Source organism: Mus pahari, chromosome 8 (assembly GCF_900095145.1).
Source record: "Mus pahari chromosome 8, PAHARI_EIJ_v1.1, whole genome shotgun sequence".
In the NCBI taxonomy this organism is placed as follows: Eukaryota; Metazoa; Chordata; class Mammalia; order Rodentia; family Muridae; genus Mus; species Mus pahari.
In genome coordinates this window covers 14,809,420-14,824,216 of record NC_034597.1, presented here as the reverse complement: position 1 = coordinate 14,824,216, position 14,797 = coordinate 14,809,420, and positions in this window count along the sequence as shown.

The following is a 14,797-nucleotide window of genomic DNA, read 5'->3' as shown; positions in this document are numbered from 1 at the left end:
ATCTCAAAATGGACTCAGTATTTGTATATACTTCAAACTCTACTATAACTATATGTTATTAACATTGATTTTGTTGTTCAAAATATTCTAGCTGTAGCCCCCAAAAGTTCTTTCAGTTGAGCCTGTTTGTCACTGATACAACCCCATTGATTTACTCAGTCTGAGACCACAGGAGTTTTCTGTCTATCTCCCCAGTTCTTTAACTCCATTTCTCTTATGAAAGGATATTTCAAACCAAGATCTGGATGCTAGCTGTCATTCCTGCTAAGGAGAATCCCTGCTTCCAGACTCTTTCAGGGGACTACCCTTAAAAAAAATATGCCCACTAGCCTTTATAAGTACACATAGCTAGTTAGTTCTATATTTATTCACATGAAATCTCTGTTAAGTCAAACTTAAGTTTGCGCTGTCATTGAAGATTCCTACAACATATCATGTGATCCATTATAGCCTTCTCCCCTTGTTTATCTGAAACCCCCATTGCTAACAAGGAGAAACCTAATTCTTAAGATCTGTATTTGAAGCCAGGTGTGGTGGCACATGACTTTAATCCCAGCACTTGAGAGAGTGGGCAGAGGGAAGTGGATATCTGTGAGTTCAAAGCCAGCCTGTTCTACAAAGCAAGTCCAGCACAGCCAGGGATGGTTACACAGAGAAACCTTGTTTCAACGAACAAAACATCTGTCATCTAGGGGCTGGAAAAATTGCTTATCAGAATAGAGCCTGTCCTGTTCTCACACTAAACCTAAGTTCAGTTCCTAGCACTCATATCACATGGCTTACAACCACCGGCAACTTTAGCTCCAAGGGATCTAAAAATATTCCTGAAAGCTCTGCATGCAACTGTACACATATGCACATAGCCCCCAAAACACACACACACACACACACACACACACACACACACACACACACACAATTTTAAAAGTAAAAACTTAAAGGAAGATTTGTCATCTAGGTAGTTATTATTTGACTTCTTTACACATGCATAGTAGTTGAATTGTAATATGTACCCTTGTATATGTTATCAACTTTACAAACTGTGTTGTAGTGCTTGTAGATCTTAATTAGCTTTATAGTTTCTGTTAGTTTTCAAAGTTACAAAAGCCAGTGAGGCTTTATGTCCATCATTCATAGAACAGCATCATCTGTTTGACAGTCTGCATTCAACCCAGTGTCCTCTACCTTTCTAATAATTGTTTAAATTAGCATATATTAAGCATGCATTAAGGCTCATTCTTTGTCCTGTAAAATTCTATGAGTTTTCAGAAGTTCACAGAGTTATGTATCCATTGTTAAGTTAACCACACGGACAGCTTCAGTGACCTAAGAAATCTGTTGTTTCATATATTCTGACCCTTCTTTCATCATTGCAGGTCACTATGAATCCTTGTCAAATGGAATGTTATTACATTTGTTCATCATGGTTTCTTTGGGGCCTCTTGACTAACAGGTTTCTCTCTCTCTCTCTCTCTCTCTCTCTCTCTCTCTCTCTCTCTCTCTCTCTCTTTCTGTGTGTGTGTGTGTGTGTGTGTGTTTTATTAACAAAGTTTTGATCTACTTTCTATCTCTCCTGTTTTTTAAACCTTTTCCGAATGTTGCGTATGTTAGAACCATGCAGAAGGTGATATTTTCAGTCTTATTCTTTTTTTTTTTTTTCAGCAAATGATCCAAAATTTGTCCATGTGGTTATTTAGATTGAAAATTTACTCATTTTTGTTGCTGAGCTTGTTCTTTTGGAAATGCTTGAATTGTATAATGGATATAGGATTTCAACTTGAAATTGAAAAGGTTGGGAGACAACTCCCAAACTTTGCTGGATACAAAAACATGAATATAGTGAATGTCACTGAACTGTGTTCCTAAAAATGGATAAGATGATAATTTTTACTAGCAAGTATTCTTTATCACAATTTACAAATGTTTAGTCTAAACGATGAAAGCCAGAAACTCCAGTCACCAGACTGTCCTGCAAACTGGCCGGGCTATTTTCCATTTCCACCAGCCATGAATGAGGAGTTCCAGAGGCTCCGGGGCTCACTTAGCATTCTACACTGTCTCACTTATTTGTTTGTTTCCCTGTTTACTGGAGATGCCCCAACAGGTCTGAACAGTTGGCTCACTGTTTTGTATTTGCTTTATGTTTTTAAGACAGAGTCTTGGTATGTATCCCAGGCTGACATTGAAATCACTGCATAGTGTCAGCAAGCTTGTAACTCATAGCAATCCACCTGCTTACTGTTGGGATTCCTATGTGCACCTCCACACATCTTTTCCAAAGGATAAAGGATGTTTCATTTCATTTATAATCTGATTTGCTACCTGTATATTCTCACTGGTGATGTTTGTACATTGGGTTGTCCTCTTATAGCTGAGTTTTCAGAGTTCTTTGCATATTCTAGATATTGGTCTTTAATTCACTATGTACTGTGTAAGTATCGTATGCCAAACCAGTGGGCATCTTGTTTAATTCTATTAACAGTGAGTTTTCACTTGGGAGGCAGAGTTAGGCAGATCTCTGAGATGGACACCAGCCTCATCTACAGAGCAAGCTATAGGACAGTCAGGGCTATACAGAGAAACAATTTTTAAAAGCCCTAAATGACAACAGCAGCAAAACCAAAAATATTACAATTGTTCTATTGCTGAGGTAAAGGAATGTAATCAATTTTAATATATTAACTGTATATAATGTCATGTGAATGTGCTCATTTCTTGGTGCCAAGAGGTTAGCTTTTTGGTGGATGTGCGCTGATATTATAAACACCAGGGTTTTGTACACTGATGGCACATCACCTGTGAATGAGTCCCTTTTTATTTTTTGATCTGTTTTGCTATTTTCTCTTGTTTTGTTTCATTATCTAGGATCACAGTATAGTGTTGAATAGCTGTAGTCTTAGCAGACATTCTGGCTTTGGTCCCAGACCCGAGAAGGAAGTGCTCAGTTGTCTGATCATGTTAACTATCGGGGTTCATTTCTGCATCTTTCTCTACAATAAAGAAGTCTCTCTTCAAACCATAAGTGAATGCTTAATTTTGTACTTTCTGTATATATTATTTAGGTCTCAGAAAGTGGCTATATCCAGAAATGGCATTATTAACCCACCTGAAGAGGGACTATAGAAGGATTTCTGGCCCTTTAGATAAAAGCCAGTATTCCTTGGAAACTTGTAAAACAAGTTCCTGCCAGCCAAAAGGAATCGTTTCCTTTTCCTCTGGCAGAAAAGATATTTGGCTCTTCATTGGTATATATACCTGTGGCTATATATCAAAGCTCACACTGGCCTCCAGGTTCCTACAGTCCCTATTCAAGAGAACCCATTACATACTTCAAATTTCCCAAGCTGGCACACTAACCCTTATTTTTCATTTTCCAAAACAGGACTTTTCTGTGTAGTCCTGACTGTCCTGAAACTCACTCTGTAGACCAGGCTGGCCTTGAACTCTGAGAGCTTATTTTATTATGTAGAAATGTGCCATTTTACATGCAAATGTTTGGGCCCTGTCCAGCCATTGGTCTGTTAGGGTTTTCTAGTGTAATTCTGTTGTAGTTTAAGAGTATTCTTTGAGTAACTGTTACTCTTTGAAAAGCGTATGATGGACCTGGAGAGATGGCTGAGTGGTTAGGGCCTGGAGAGATGGCTGAGTGGTTAGGGCCTGGAGAGATGGCTGAGTGGTTAGGGCCTGGAGAGATGGCNGCTGAGTGGTTAGGGCCTGGAGAGATGGCTGAGTGGTTAGGGCCTGGAGAGATGGCTGAGTGGTTAGGGCCTGGAGAGATGGCTGAGTGGTTAGGAGAATGCTGCTGGTGAGGAGGGCCAGCTTTCCTTTGGTAGCACCAGGAAGTTGTTCACAGTCAAATCTGTAACTCCAGTTCCAGGAGATCTCAGGCCCTCTTCTCATCTTTATGGGCACCAGGTAAGCATGTAGTAGACATATATACATGCAGGCAAAACCATTGAGACATATAAAACAAATAAATCTAGAACATTTTTTTTTAATATAAGCTTTTTCAATCTCTTTTGTTGAATGGGCCCTGTGTACTGAGAGACTGAGTGATCTGTTTCTTTTTGGTGGACTATGTTCTACAATGTCAATTTGATCAATTTGGTTGTGTTGTTCTGGGGGTTTTACTGATCGCCAGCAGACAGATTCATCTGTCAGTCACTCACAGATGTGTGTTTAAGTCTCCAGAGGTAATGGCGGGTTTGTCTACTTCGCTTTTCTGTTCTGTTAGTTATTACCTTGTCTCTCTTCCAAGTCTCTTACATACTTCCATGGCTGTGGGTGTTATGTCTTCTTGGATAATGAACCTCCTTCTGTCCTTCTGTAAAGCTTCTCTCTATCCTTCAAATTGCTCCTGCTTCCAAGTCTGCTTTATCTACAATGTTAAAGACAACTCCACTTTCCTTTTTGAGTCCTGTTAGGATTTCCTACCCTTCGACTGTGTCTCTACTTTCAGCCAGGGGGACAAATGGGTTCCTAATAATTATGTTTATTCTTTCTTTTGTTTTACGTCCTTTTCCAGCTTTGCATTGTATGCAACTCTTAGAATAGCATTTGTATCCCCCTTAGACATGTCCCAAGAGACTGCCTCAAGGTTCCCTATGTATGTGCACATTAAAATAATCAAAATCTATATCAAATACTCTCATAGCCCTTCAAGTCCAGCATAGGGGCTTTCTAACAAAATCTTCCCAATCCTTTTAACCATCCTTGAGGTAACTCTGGTGATGTATTTTACTATCCGCATGCTTCAGCTTCATAATTCATTGGTCTATTATTTCTATTAAAAAGCAGTTTTCTTTGGAATACATTTAAGCATAATAAAGAATCCAGATTTCCGAGTTATAAAATTTTCCAACTGTCTGAGGAATTTCGAATACTTTTTTCAGGACTGGTCTGCCAGCAGCAGTTTCCTTTGTCACTCTCCCCAACCCCCACCAGTAGGGAGTACGCTTTGCTTTTGAAGGGCACTTTTGCTAGCTACAGAGTTCCTTGGGTTCTTCTTGGGAAGTCCATTCAATACTCTATTGCATGCTCTTCTTTTACGTAATGTTGCAAGGAGTCTGCTATGTGCCTATCCTTTGGATTTTATTATGCTAAAATATTTCCTTAAAAATTGTTGAGTAACTAGCTTGAGTTTCATAAAATTGGCTTAATGAATATTGATGGGATTCCGGTAGAATGTCTAGCAATTTCTGAAATAGTCCTTTATGCAGAAGGTGTTCTCAGCACTGATGAACACATAGTCAAGATACCATTGGGGCTTTGAGGAATCTTCAAGTTGCTCCTTGTCTTGCAGCATCAAATATTCAGGTATGATATAAACCTTCATATGAAAACAAACAAGCCCGTCCACTTCATGGCTCATGAACTTGCTTTTCTCTTTACTGGGTGGTTCACTGTGTGTATATGGCGAAGCATTCTTTAAAAGGAAATTTCTTTATGTTTTGTCTTCACTGAAACTTGCTTTTTATATGTCTTTTCTTTTTTATTAATTTATTTATTCACTTTACATGCCAACCCCAGATCACTTCCTCTCCTTCCAGTCCCACCCTCACAAACCCTCTCCCTATTACTCCCTCTTTTTCTTCTCAGAGAAGAGAAAGCCTGTCTTCCTCATGGGTAACTAATCAGTCCTGGTAGATCAAACCGCAGCCAGGCTAAGCACATTCTCTCCCACTGAAGCTAGATAAACAGCTCAGCTTGGAGAAGTGGATCCAATGGCAGGCAACAGAGTCAGAGACAGCCTGCTCCAATCACTAGGGGGCCCACAAGAAGACTCCAAGCTACATATCTGCTACAAATATGGAGTGGGGGCCTAGGGCTCTCCTATGCATGCTCTTTGGTTGCTGGTTCAGTCTCCTTGAGCCCTCATGGGCCCAGGTTAGTTGACTCCCTAGGTGGTCTTGATCCCTCTGCCTCCCCCACTTCCTCCCCCCACTCTTCCCCAAGAGCTCTACCTGATGTTTGGCTGTGGGTATCTTCATCTGTTTCCATCAACTACTAGATGATGCCACTCAGGAGACAGTGCTAGGCTTCTGTCTGCAAACATTCCAGAGTATCATGAATAATGTCAGGGGTTGGCTCTCTCCCATGGGATGGATCTCAAGTCAGGCCAGTCATTGGTTGACCATTTCCTCAATCTTTGTTCCATCTTTATCACTGCACATCTTGTAGGTGGGACAAACTTTTGGTTAAAAGTTTTGTGGTGAGTTAGCGTCCCCCTCCCTCTACTGGAAGTCCTACCTATAGGACTATAGGTGGTTGCTGCTTCAGTCTCAATATCCCCTGTTCATAGAAGTCTCAGGTAGGGTCACCCCATAGATTCCTATGAGCCTCCCCATCTCAGATCTCCAGCTCATCTCAGAGATGACCTCCCCCCAGATTTCCATTTTCTCTCCCAGCTCTCTCCCCTTCTCTCCATTCCTGACTCTCACTCCCATTTCCTTCCCCATCATATCTTCCATTCACTTTTCTCCCTCCATACAGTCTACCATTGATTTCTGTTTTATTTCCCCTTCTGAGGGATATTCAAGCAGCCTCCCTTTGGCCCTTCTTGTTACTTAGCTTTGGGACTGTGGATTGTAACAGGGTTATCCTGTACTATATAGCTAATATCCACTCATAAGTGAGTATATACTATGTGTGTCTTTCTAGGTCTACATTACCTCACCCAAGATGATATTTTCTAGTTTCATATATTTGCATGAAAACTTTATGATATCTTGTTTTTAACAACTAAAAAGCATTCCATTGTATAGATGTATCATTTTCTTTATTCATTCTTTGGTTGAAGGACATCTAGGTTGTTTCCATTTCTGGCTATTATGAATAAAATTTCTATGAACATAGTTGAGTAAGTGTCTGTCTTCGTCAGGGTTCCTATTCCTGCACAAACATCATGACCAAGAAGCAAGTTGGGAAGGAAAGGGTTTATTCGGCTTACACTTCCACATTGTTGATCACCAAAGGATGTCAGGACTGGAACTCAAGCAGGTCAGAAAGCAGGAGCTGATACAGAGGCCATGGAGGGATGTTATTTACTGGCTTGCTTCCCCTGGCTTGCTCAGCCTGCTCTCTTATAGAACCAAGACTACCAGCCAAGAAATGGCACCACCCACAAGGGGACCTCCCCTCTTGATCACTAATTGAGGAAATGCCTTACAGCTGGATCTCATGGAGGCATTTCCCCAACTGAAGCTCCTTTCTCTGTGATAACTCCAGCCTGTGTCAAGTTGACACAAAACTAGCCAGTACATCCTTGTGGGATGGTAAAGCATCTTTTGGGTATATACCCAGGAGTGGCATACTTGAATCTTGAGGTAGAACTATTCCCAATTTTCTGAGAAACCACCGAATTGGTTTTCCAAAGTGGTTGTAAAAGACTACACTCCCACCTGCAATGTAGGAGTGTTCCACATCCTCAATAGTAATGTGCTGTCACTTGAGTGTTTGTTCTTAGACATTCTGTCATATGTAAGATGGAATCTCAGAGTCATTTTGGTTTGCATTTCCCTGATGACTAAGGACATTGAACATTCCTTTAAGTTCTTCTGGGCCATTAGAATTCTCTGTTTAGTTCTATGCCCCATTTTTAAATTGGATTATTTGGTTTGTTGGTGTCTAGCTTTTTAAGTTCTTTATATATTTTGGATATTAGTTCTCTGTCAGATGTAGAGTTGGATATAAATTTTCTATAGACACATATCCAGGATTACATAAAAAGTATCTTAGGCAAATGGGTTACAGGTAGACAGATGTCAGATGCCTTGTCCTGGGGACCTCTGTCTCAGGATGTCACTTTCCTGATGTTTTCTGTTTGTCTGTTTTTTCCTTCCTCCTACTGTTATCCTCCCAGCATCCCTGTACTAAGTTCTTGCTTCTGTTGCTCCTTTTTAGCACTTAAGTTCTTGCTTCTGTTGCTCCTTTTTAGCACTTCCACAATAGGTTACAGAGGCTGCCTGGGGAACACTTCCCTTTCCTGGCTTTCCTAGATTCGCAGCACTACCCTTTGGCAAAGGAGTCTCTGTTGTGCGCTTTCGATCTCTCCAGCAAGAACGAAGCCAGATAACAGGATTCTTCTGCAGGAAAGCGTTTATTGTATGGCTTTCTTAATGTGAAGGAGCAGGCCCCGAAGGAGGAAAAAGGTGCTGCTTATATATGCTTAGGGAGCTCGTGTCAGTACTCAATTGGCTTCAGCTTTGGTGCTCAATTTGCATGCCCCAGGAGTGGGCTGTGACTTAGTTAGTACATGTGCACTGATACCTTTCAGGTGATAAACAGCCTTGCCTTGCTGACTCATACACAGGAAGTCAGCGCCGTCTTTTAAGTGTGGCGCAGTTCGGCTACCTACAAGTCTCCTGGTGGGTAAAGTTTTGTGGTAGAGATGGAGAAGGAAAAGAGATAGTTATTCTTAGTTTTCTTATCCTCTAGCCAGAGCCAACAGTGTGGGTGTGTCTCCTTCATCCTCTCCTTGAGCAACTGATAGGATATCAAAGTCAAGTGTGGGAGCTTTCCTCTGATTTCTGTCCCCAGGAGCTATTCAGGATCAAACCTGTAGGCATACAGCCCACAGACATTTCTCTGAATTCCCAGGCAAAGAGTTTTGCAAATTCTGGTTGGCACTGTCTTCTGTCCCCATCACCACCAACTCCTGTCCCCATCACCACTGACTTCTGTCACCATGACCCCCGGCTTCTGCCCCACATCAGCAAAGATGCAGAGCAGTGTGTCTCTAGATACTCCCCTCTTTTCGGATTTTGGAGTGCAGCTTACAGTGCAGGTCTGTTTTCGAGTAGCTTTGCAAACAGTTGTTGATTTTCAGTTTGCCCCCACATTCTCTTGCAGAGTTCCTCAGATGTCAGCTTTAAAATGGAAAATGCCACTCTGTTCATTTCAATAGCAAATGTGGATGTGTTCCGCAGTAACCCCCGAGACCTCCACATAGGACAAATAGAAAGATGAATTAATTGGACAGTGAAACAAGTTCATGTAGCACGTAAGCACTTGAAGTCAATAAATGCACAGGGCAATCCAACTTGATTTCATTAGAGGATGAAGAGGACATTTCAGAGCAGAGTTGTAAAGATGAAGCAGCTTTGGGGAAGGAATACCCGTCATTCTGTACTTGGTGAACATTTTTACATGCATGTTGAATCTTGAATGGAAATATTTAAAAATACAGAAAAACACAGAAATATCTATTTAAGGAAATAAGGACTGAATCTAAAGGCCTGTCAAAGTGTGGGAAAACTGTACACACTCAACAGCCTGTGGGAGAAGTATCTCCCCTGTATCTTTACTTGGCAGAGATTGCCGATGAAATGTTTTGGTTCAGGGAATTGTAACCTGCAGTTTAAACTTATTCCATGGGAGAATCTCTGACTAGAAGCTGTGTCTAGTAAACTGGGAAATGCATCTTCACCTAAAACCATGATATTACAATGTCACATTGTAGAGATAATTCACTGTCTTAATGTTTATTGCCATGGGAATGCCTGTGTGTGTGTGTGTGTGTGTGTGTGTGTGTGTGTATGTGTGTGTGTGTGTGTGTGTGTGTGTCTATGTGTTGTGGCATGGGTGCTTTGGTGAAAAAGTCATTACAAAATAAAGGAGAGAAGCCGTGTCCAGAAACCAGTATATAGCTTCTCTTAAAGCTGTTATGGCAACCAACATTAACAGTGCAATTCCTTTGAATTCATTCTGCCATTCATTGTAGCTTTGATTTCTTTTTAGCCTGGAACTAGTTAATTAGGAACTCAGCTTCCTCCAGAGCACTTGAATTTTTCTCAACTTTATTCCTAATCTCCACCAAAGCATGTGTGGCAAGCTCCTGAAATTTTAATTCACATTATTATTAAATTCTTCCTGCTAAAACATTATTTAGATCCAACCACAAGTGGCTTTCACTTCTTTGCTAACTGCTTCTTCACACATATGCCTGCTTCCTTCCGAGTTCCTTTTTATTCTCATTGTGCAAGTCATCCTCTGTGAAGGAGTCAGCTTTTGACGCAGTTTATAATTAATAGACTTTGAAATCGAAGTTCAACTTTCAGTATTATATGCGGGTATAGAATTGTAGGGTCAAAATATTTTCTTCCGTACTTGTAAGATACGATTCCACTGTGACATGAAGTATAGTTGTATTGGTGACAAATTGGGCAGAAGTTCAATCTTTGAAATAGGCTGGGAGGCAAAGATGGCAGAGCAGGATGTTCATTGGGAAGATGATCCCTGAAATACTAATGATATGTGAGACCAGAAAGGAAGATTAAGGCAGTCACCATGTGGGCAAACAAGGGTGATTTCCCTGGTCAAGGCTGAGAATTGGGATAGAACTTTCCCTTGAAATTATCCCACTTTTATTGAGGAGGGGAGGGGGAGGGGGAGGGGAGGGAGGGAAGGGGGAGGGAGGGAGAGAGAGAGAGAGAGAGAATAGGAGTGTTGGTTCTGCACCCCTTTGTTACTTGTTGGCTTAGAGCTGTCTCTTGGTGGTGCCAAGTCTTGTTTTTATTATGCTCATAATCACAGAGTAGCTTGGGGGACCCTGAGTGATTGTTGCGCAGGTGGCCACATCTTTTTCATAGCAAGAGTTACCATTTTCTCCTCGCTGTTAATTAACGTGTGACTGTGTCGGCAAAGCACTGGAGCTGTGTGTACATTTTCTTCCTGCACTGTCATCCTTTGCAACTCAGGAATGTGTGTCTTTCTTTAATTCTTAGAACTTATTGGTCATTTTTTTTTTTTTTGACTATCAATTTTCTCTTATTCCCTGTATTCCTTCCTCTGAGCTTTCTCCCAGCCTGTTCATGTTTAGAATTGGGTCATCTGTTTTCTTGGTGTTAAATACTTGACAGTCTTTATATATTCTGGACCCAAGTAGGGTGTTAGATATGACTTATGAACATTGTCTGTGTGGATTGTCGTGTCTCTTAAAAGAGCAGAATATTCAAATGCAGACACTCTTAATTTTTATGAAAGCTATCTAATACCAAACCTTAAAATTTACCATAGCTTTATAATGTCTTCCAAGCCAAAAAGTTAAATCCAACTTTATTCTTTTTTTTTTCAGTGTTATTTTTGTGATTCTAGAAATTCCATGTTTTCATTGGAATTTTAGAAAACCACCTTTGGAAATTTCTACCACAGTATTTTCTAGAAGTTTAATTACAGTTGCATTGTATATATACATAGTTTAATTTGAAGACAACCACAGTTAAATGGCAATACTTGAGGTCCATGAATATAGTACGCTTTTCAATTATTTGTGTCTCTTCCTTCCTCTTGGCTGAGAAGAGCTCCCCCCCCCCCAGCTTGATGAGTAACCTATTCCTGATATCATTCTTCAAGCAGAAAGACAAATGCCTCCTGTTTAGGACCAGAATTAACCAGGAATGTCTGCCTTCTCTATTGTTACTTAGCATTGAGGGATCTCAGACTAGGGAATGTCTCAGTCAGGAAAGTGCTTGCCTTAGAAGCCCCAGATTCTAATTTTAATCCCCAGAACTCATAGGAAATGACCTGGAAATAGTTGTTGGTCCTTATAATCCCAGTGCTAAAGAGAAAGACAGACAGATCTCTGGGGCTCACTAGCCAGACAACATAGCCTTACTGATGAGTTCCATAATATGAGAAATTACGGTATTCATGCTTCTGAAAAATGAATGATGTTATGAATGTTGGCTCCAACCCAGTCAAAATCAGCATAGTTTATTTCTAATTGGTGATGAATTTTATAGAATAAAATAAATAGATAAAAAGATTGTTCTGAAAATGTTGACCATTGAAGTATACAATTCTGCTGAATTAAATGGTGTAATAGAGCTATCATTTGAAGTAAGGTAATCCCAAAATATCCACACACTTCTGTGACAATCTGATTTTCAACAAATATGACTAAGTAATTCAAAGGAAAAAGAAAATTGTTTTCAACAAAGGTTTCTAAAACCATAGAGCTTCTATGGAAGAAAATAAAGGTTGACCATATGTCACAGCATATATAATATTTATGTTAACATGAATCATAAGGATGAAATTAAGAAACAAATCCATGTAATTTTGAGGAAAAAATAATAAAGAGACTCTTTGTAACCTTGGTAAAGCAAGGTTTTCTCGATATGGCACACATACAAATCAAAAATTATCTAATAAAAAATGTTTAAATTCATTTCATCTGAATTAATAAAGAAAGAATTTCTCAAATAAAGAAGTCCCATGCTAGTTAGAAATTTACAAAACTGGTGTTTCTATATTGTGTGCATATATTTAATTTTAGAATGAATCCATTGAAGAGCAAATTACTTGAATGGATTCTTCATCAAAGACAGTAAATAACCAAATGAGCTCATGAAAAGATAGTGAGTATTTCTCCAAAATACAAGTGGAATATTAAACCCAGAATTAAACACTACCACACGCCCAGAAGAGCAGCTGGAATGGAAAGAAGAGCAGTTTTGTGCTGGCGAGGTTATGAAGTAGAATTATCACAGACTCACATAGCTGCTTTGAAAAGCACTTGGTGGTTTTTAACACAATTAAGCACACTGTTAACACTCGACCCAGCCTTCCCAATATTGAGCAGTAATTACAGAATATGAAAACATGCCTATCAAAAGACTTGCACACAAATACTCATATCTACTTAATCATCATCACTAGAGTCTGGAAACAGAGCAGGGGCATGTGGATGGTTAGTAGATAAACATAATGTGGGCCATCAACTTCAGAAGCTGTACTCAGCTGTGTGGAAGGTATTGAATCAGTGGCATGATGAATCCTAAATGCATTCTGTGAAGCTAAAGGAGCCTGATATAGAAACTATTGATTCTGCAATTCCATTGAAATAAAATGCTGGAAACTATAGCAATAGCTACTAATTTTGTGGTTGTTTTGGCTTGGGTATGGAATGAACTGGTAGCAAAGGAGTAAAAGAGGCCTTTATGGAAAGGGATTAAAATATTCCGTTGTATAATGGAATAATGGTAGATCTTAGTCATTTTTATTATAATGGGCTTCGTTCCTTCGTTCCTTCGTTCCTTCGTTCGTTCCTTCCTTCCTACCTTCCCTCCCTCCCTCCCTCCCTCCCTCCCTTCCTTCCTTCTTTCTCTTTCTTTCTCCCTACTTTTCTATCATCCATGTATCTACCTACCTACTATCCAGCAATTCATAGATAGTTCTACCAATATCACATAATGATTTTGATGATGATTTTTGTCATATAAAATATGCCTTAATGAAGCCAATAATAGAAAGCTAACATTTGAACCACATGTGCTTATACATGCCTGTAACACAAACACTATAGAAGCAAAGACAGGAGATCTGTGAGTTCAAGGCCAGTCTAGGTCACATAGTTACAGGACAGCCTCTCATTTTATAATGATATCTTGTCCCAAAAATGTGGGTGCAGGTTGTAGGGAATAGGGTAACAGGAAGGCAACACTGAAGAAAATTCCAGAAAAATAAAAGTCCAGTTTTTCTTTGGAGGAAAATTCTGAGTGAGGTAACAGGCCAGTTATCAGGATTTCATTACAAGAAATCCAAAAGCCACTTTCTTAGGAGACTCCTCTAAATACCTACTTGTGCATTTTGCTTCAGACCAAGATTTTTATTTTCTTTCCATTTTTAATATTAACTATTCATTTATCCTATACTTCAAAAGATCTTTAGTGTGCATTTTTTAAATATGAAAAATGCAATCAAATATTGGTTCTTTCATTGTGTCATTCCTGTGAGTAGATAATGCTACGTGTCTGAAGTCAAACAGAGGCAGGCCTTTCCTCCTCCTCTTCCATATGTAGTCAGCACTTTTTCCCCTTGCCTCTGGGACAGATTGCCCTGACTCTCCAGCTCAGCCACCACCATAGTGAATTTAGACAGGAACCTAGGGAACCAAGGGTGGTGTGAGCCTTTCTCTTAGTTGGCCTTAACAGTGGCCTAGGTCCAAAAGCCATCTAGCTATAAAAGGCTGATAACACAGGAGACATTGCAGACTCAAGTTATTTTTAATTATCAGATTTTTAGAAAACCAGAGGTGAGGGAGATCTCTCCCAACCAGCCTCATTAGCTTGCTTTCCATGTCCCGATGGCTTCATTACCAACACAGTCACATAGAAGTATTTAAAAGTTTGCTGCTATTGGGAAAATCTTTAGCCCACAGTTTTTATGGCTTTTCCATCTTCTGTAACTGTCATCTCCAGCATTTGCAGCCCTCCTGAAGAGAGAGGAGAAAATATGTGGTGTATATAATCTATGATGGCTGAACCCTCTCTCCATCACTCATAGGTATGAAGGAGAATGAGAGTATGAGTTATCCTCACCTCTTCATTCACAGAGATAAAAACATAGAAATGTCAGCCCAGCACTTAAGCAAGACATACATGCTAAGCAAGGTGGAGAACAGAAAATTGCCCCAGGATCTTCTTTAACTCTTTCAACAATAAAATGCTAAGATTGAAGGAGGCAACATAAGTTGAAATAAAATCACTCCTTTACCAAATTGCTCTTTACATTGGTTGGTATATACAAAATGTTTGCCATTGTTTGGAGTGCCCAATAGCCATGGGGAACCACAGAGAAGAGCCAAATGTATATCTCTGCATTTGCGATGGGTAGGTAGCTTCATGGCATCTGTCTAGTTCAAGGATGTCTATGGTGTAAGAATGCAAACAGTCCAAGAAACAATTGTACAAAATATGTGACTTTGAGTCTGTCCTTAACCTTAATTTACTCAGTACCAAGTTAGGCTTTGCAGTCCTACCCATGTTATTGTCTATGAACCCTGCCTTTTCTTGGG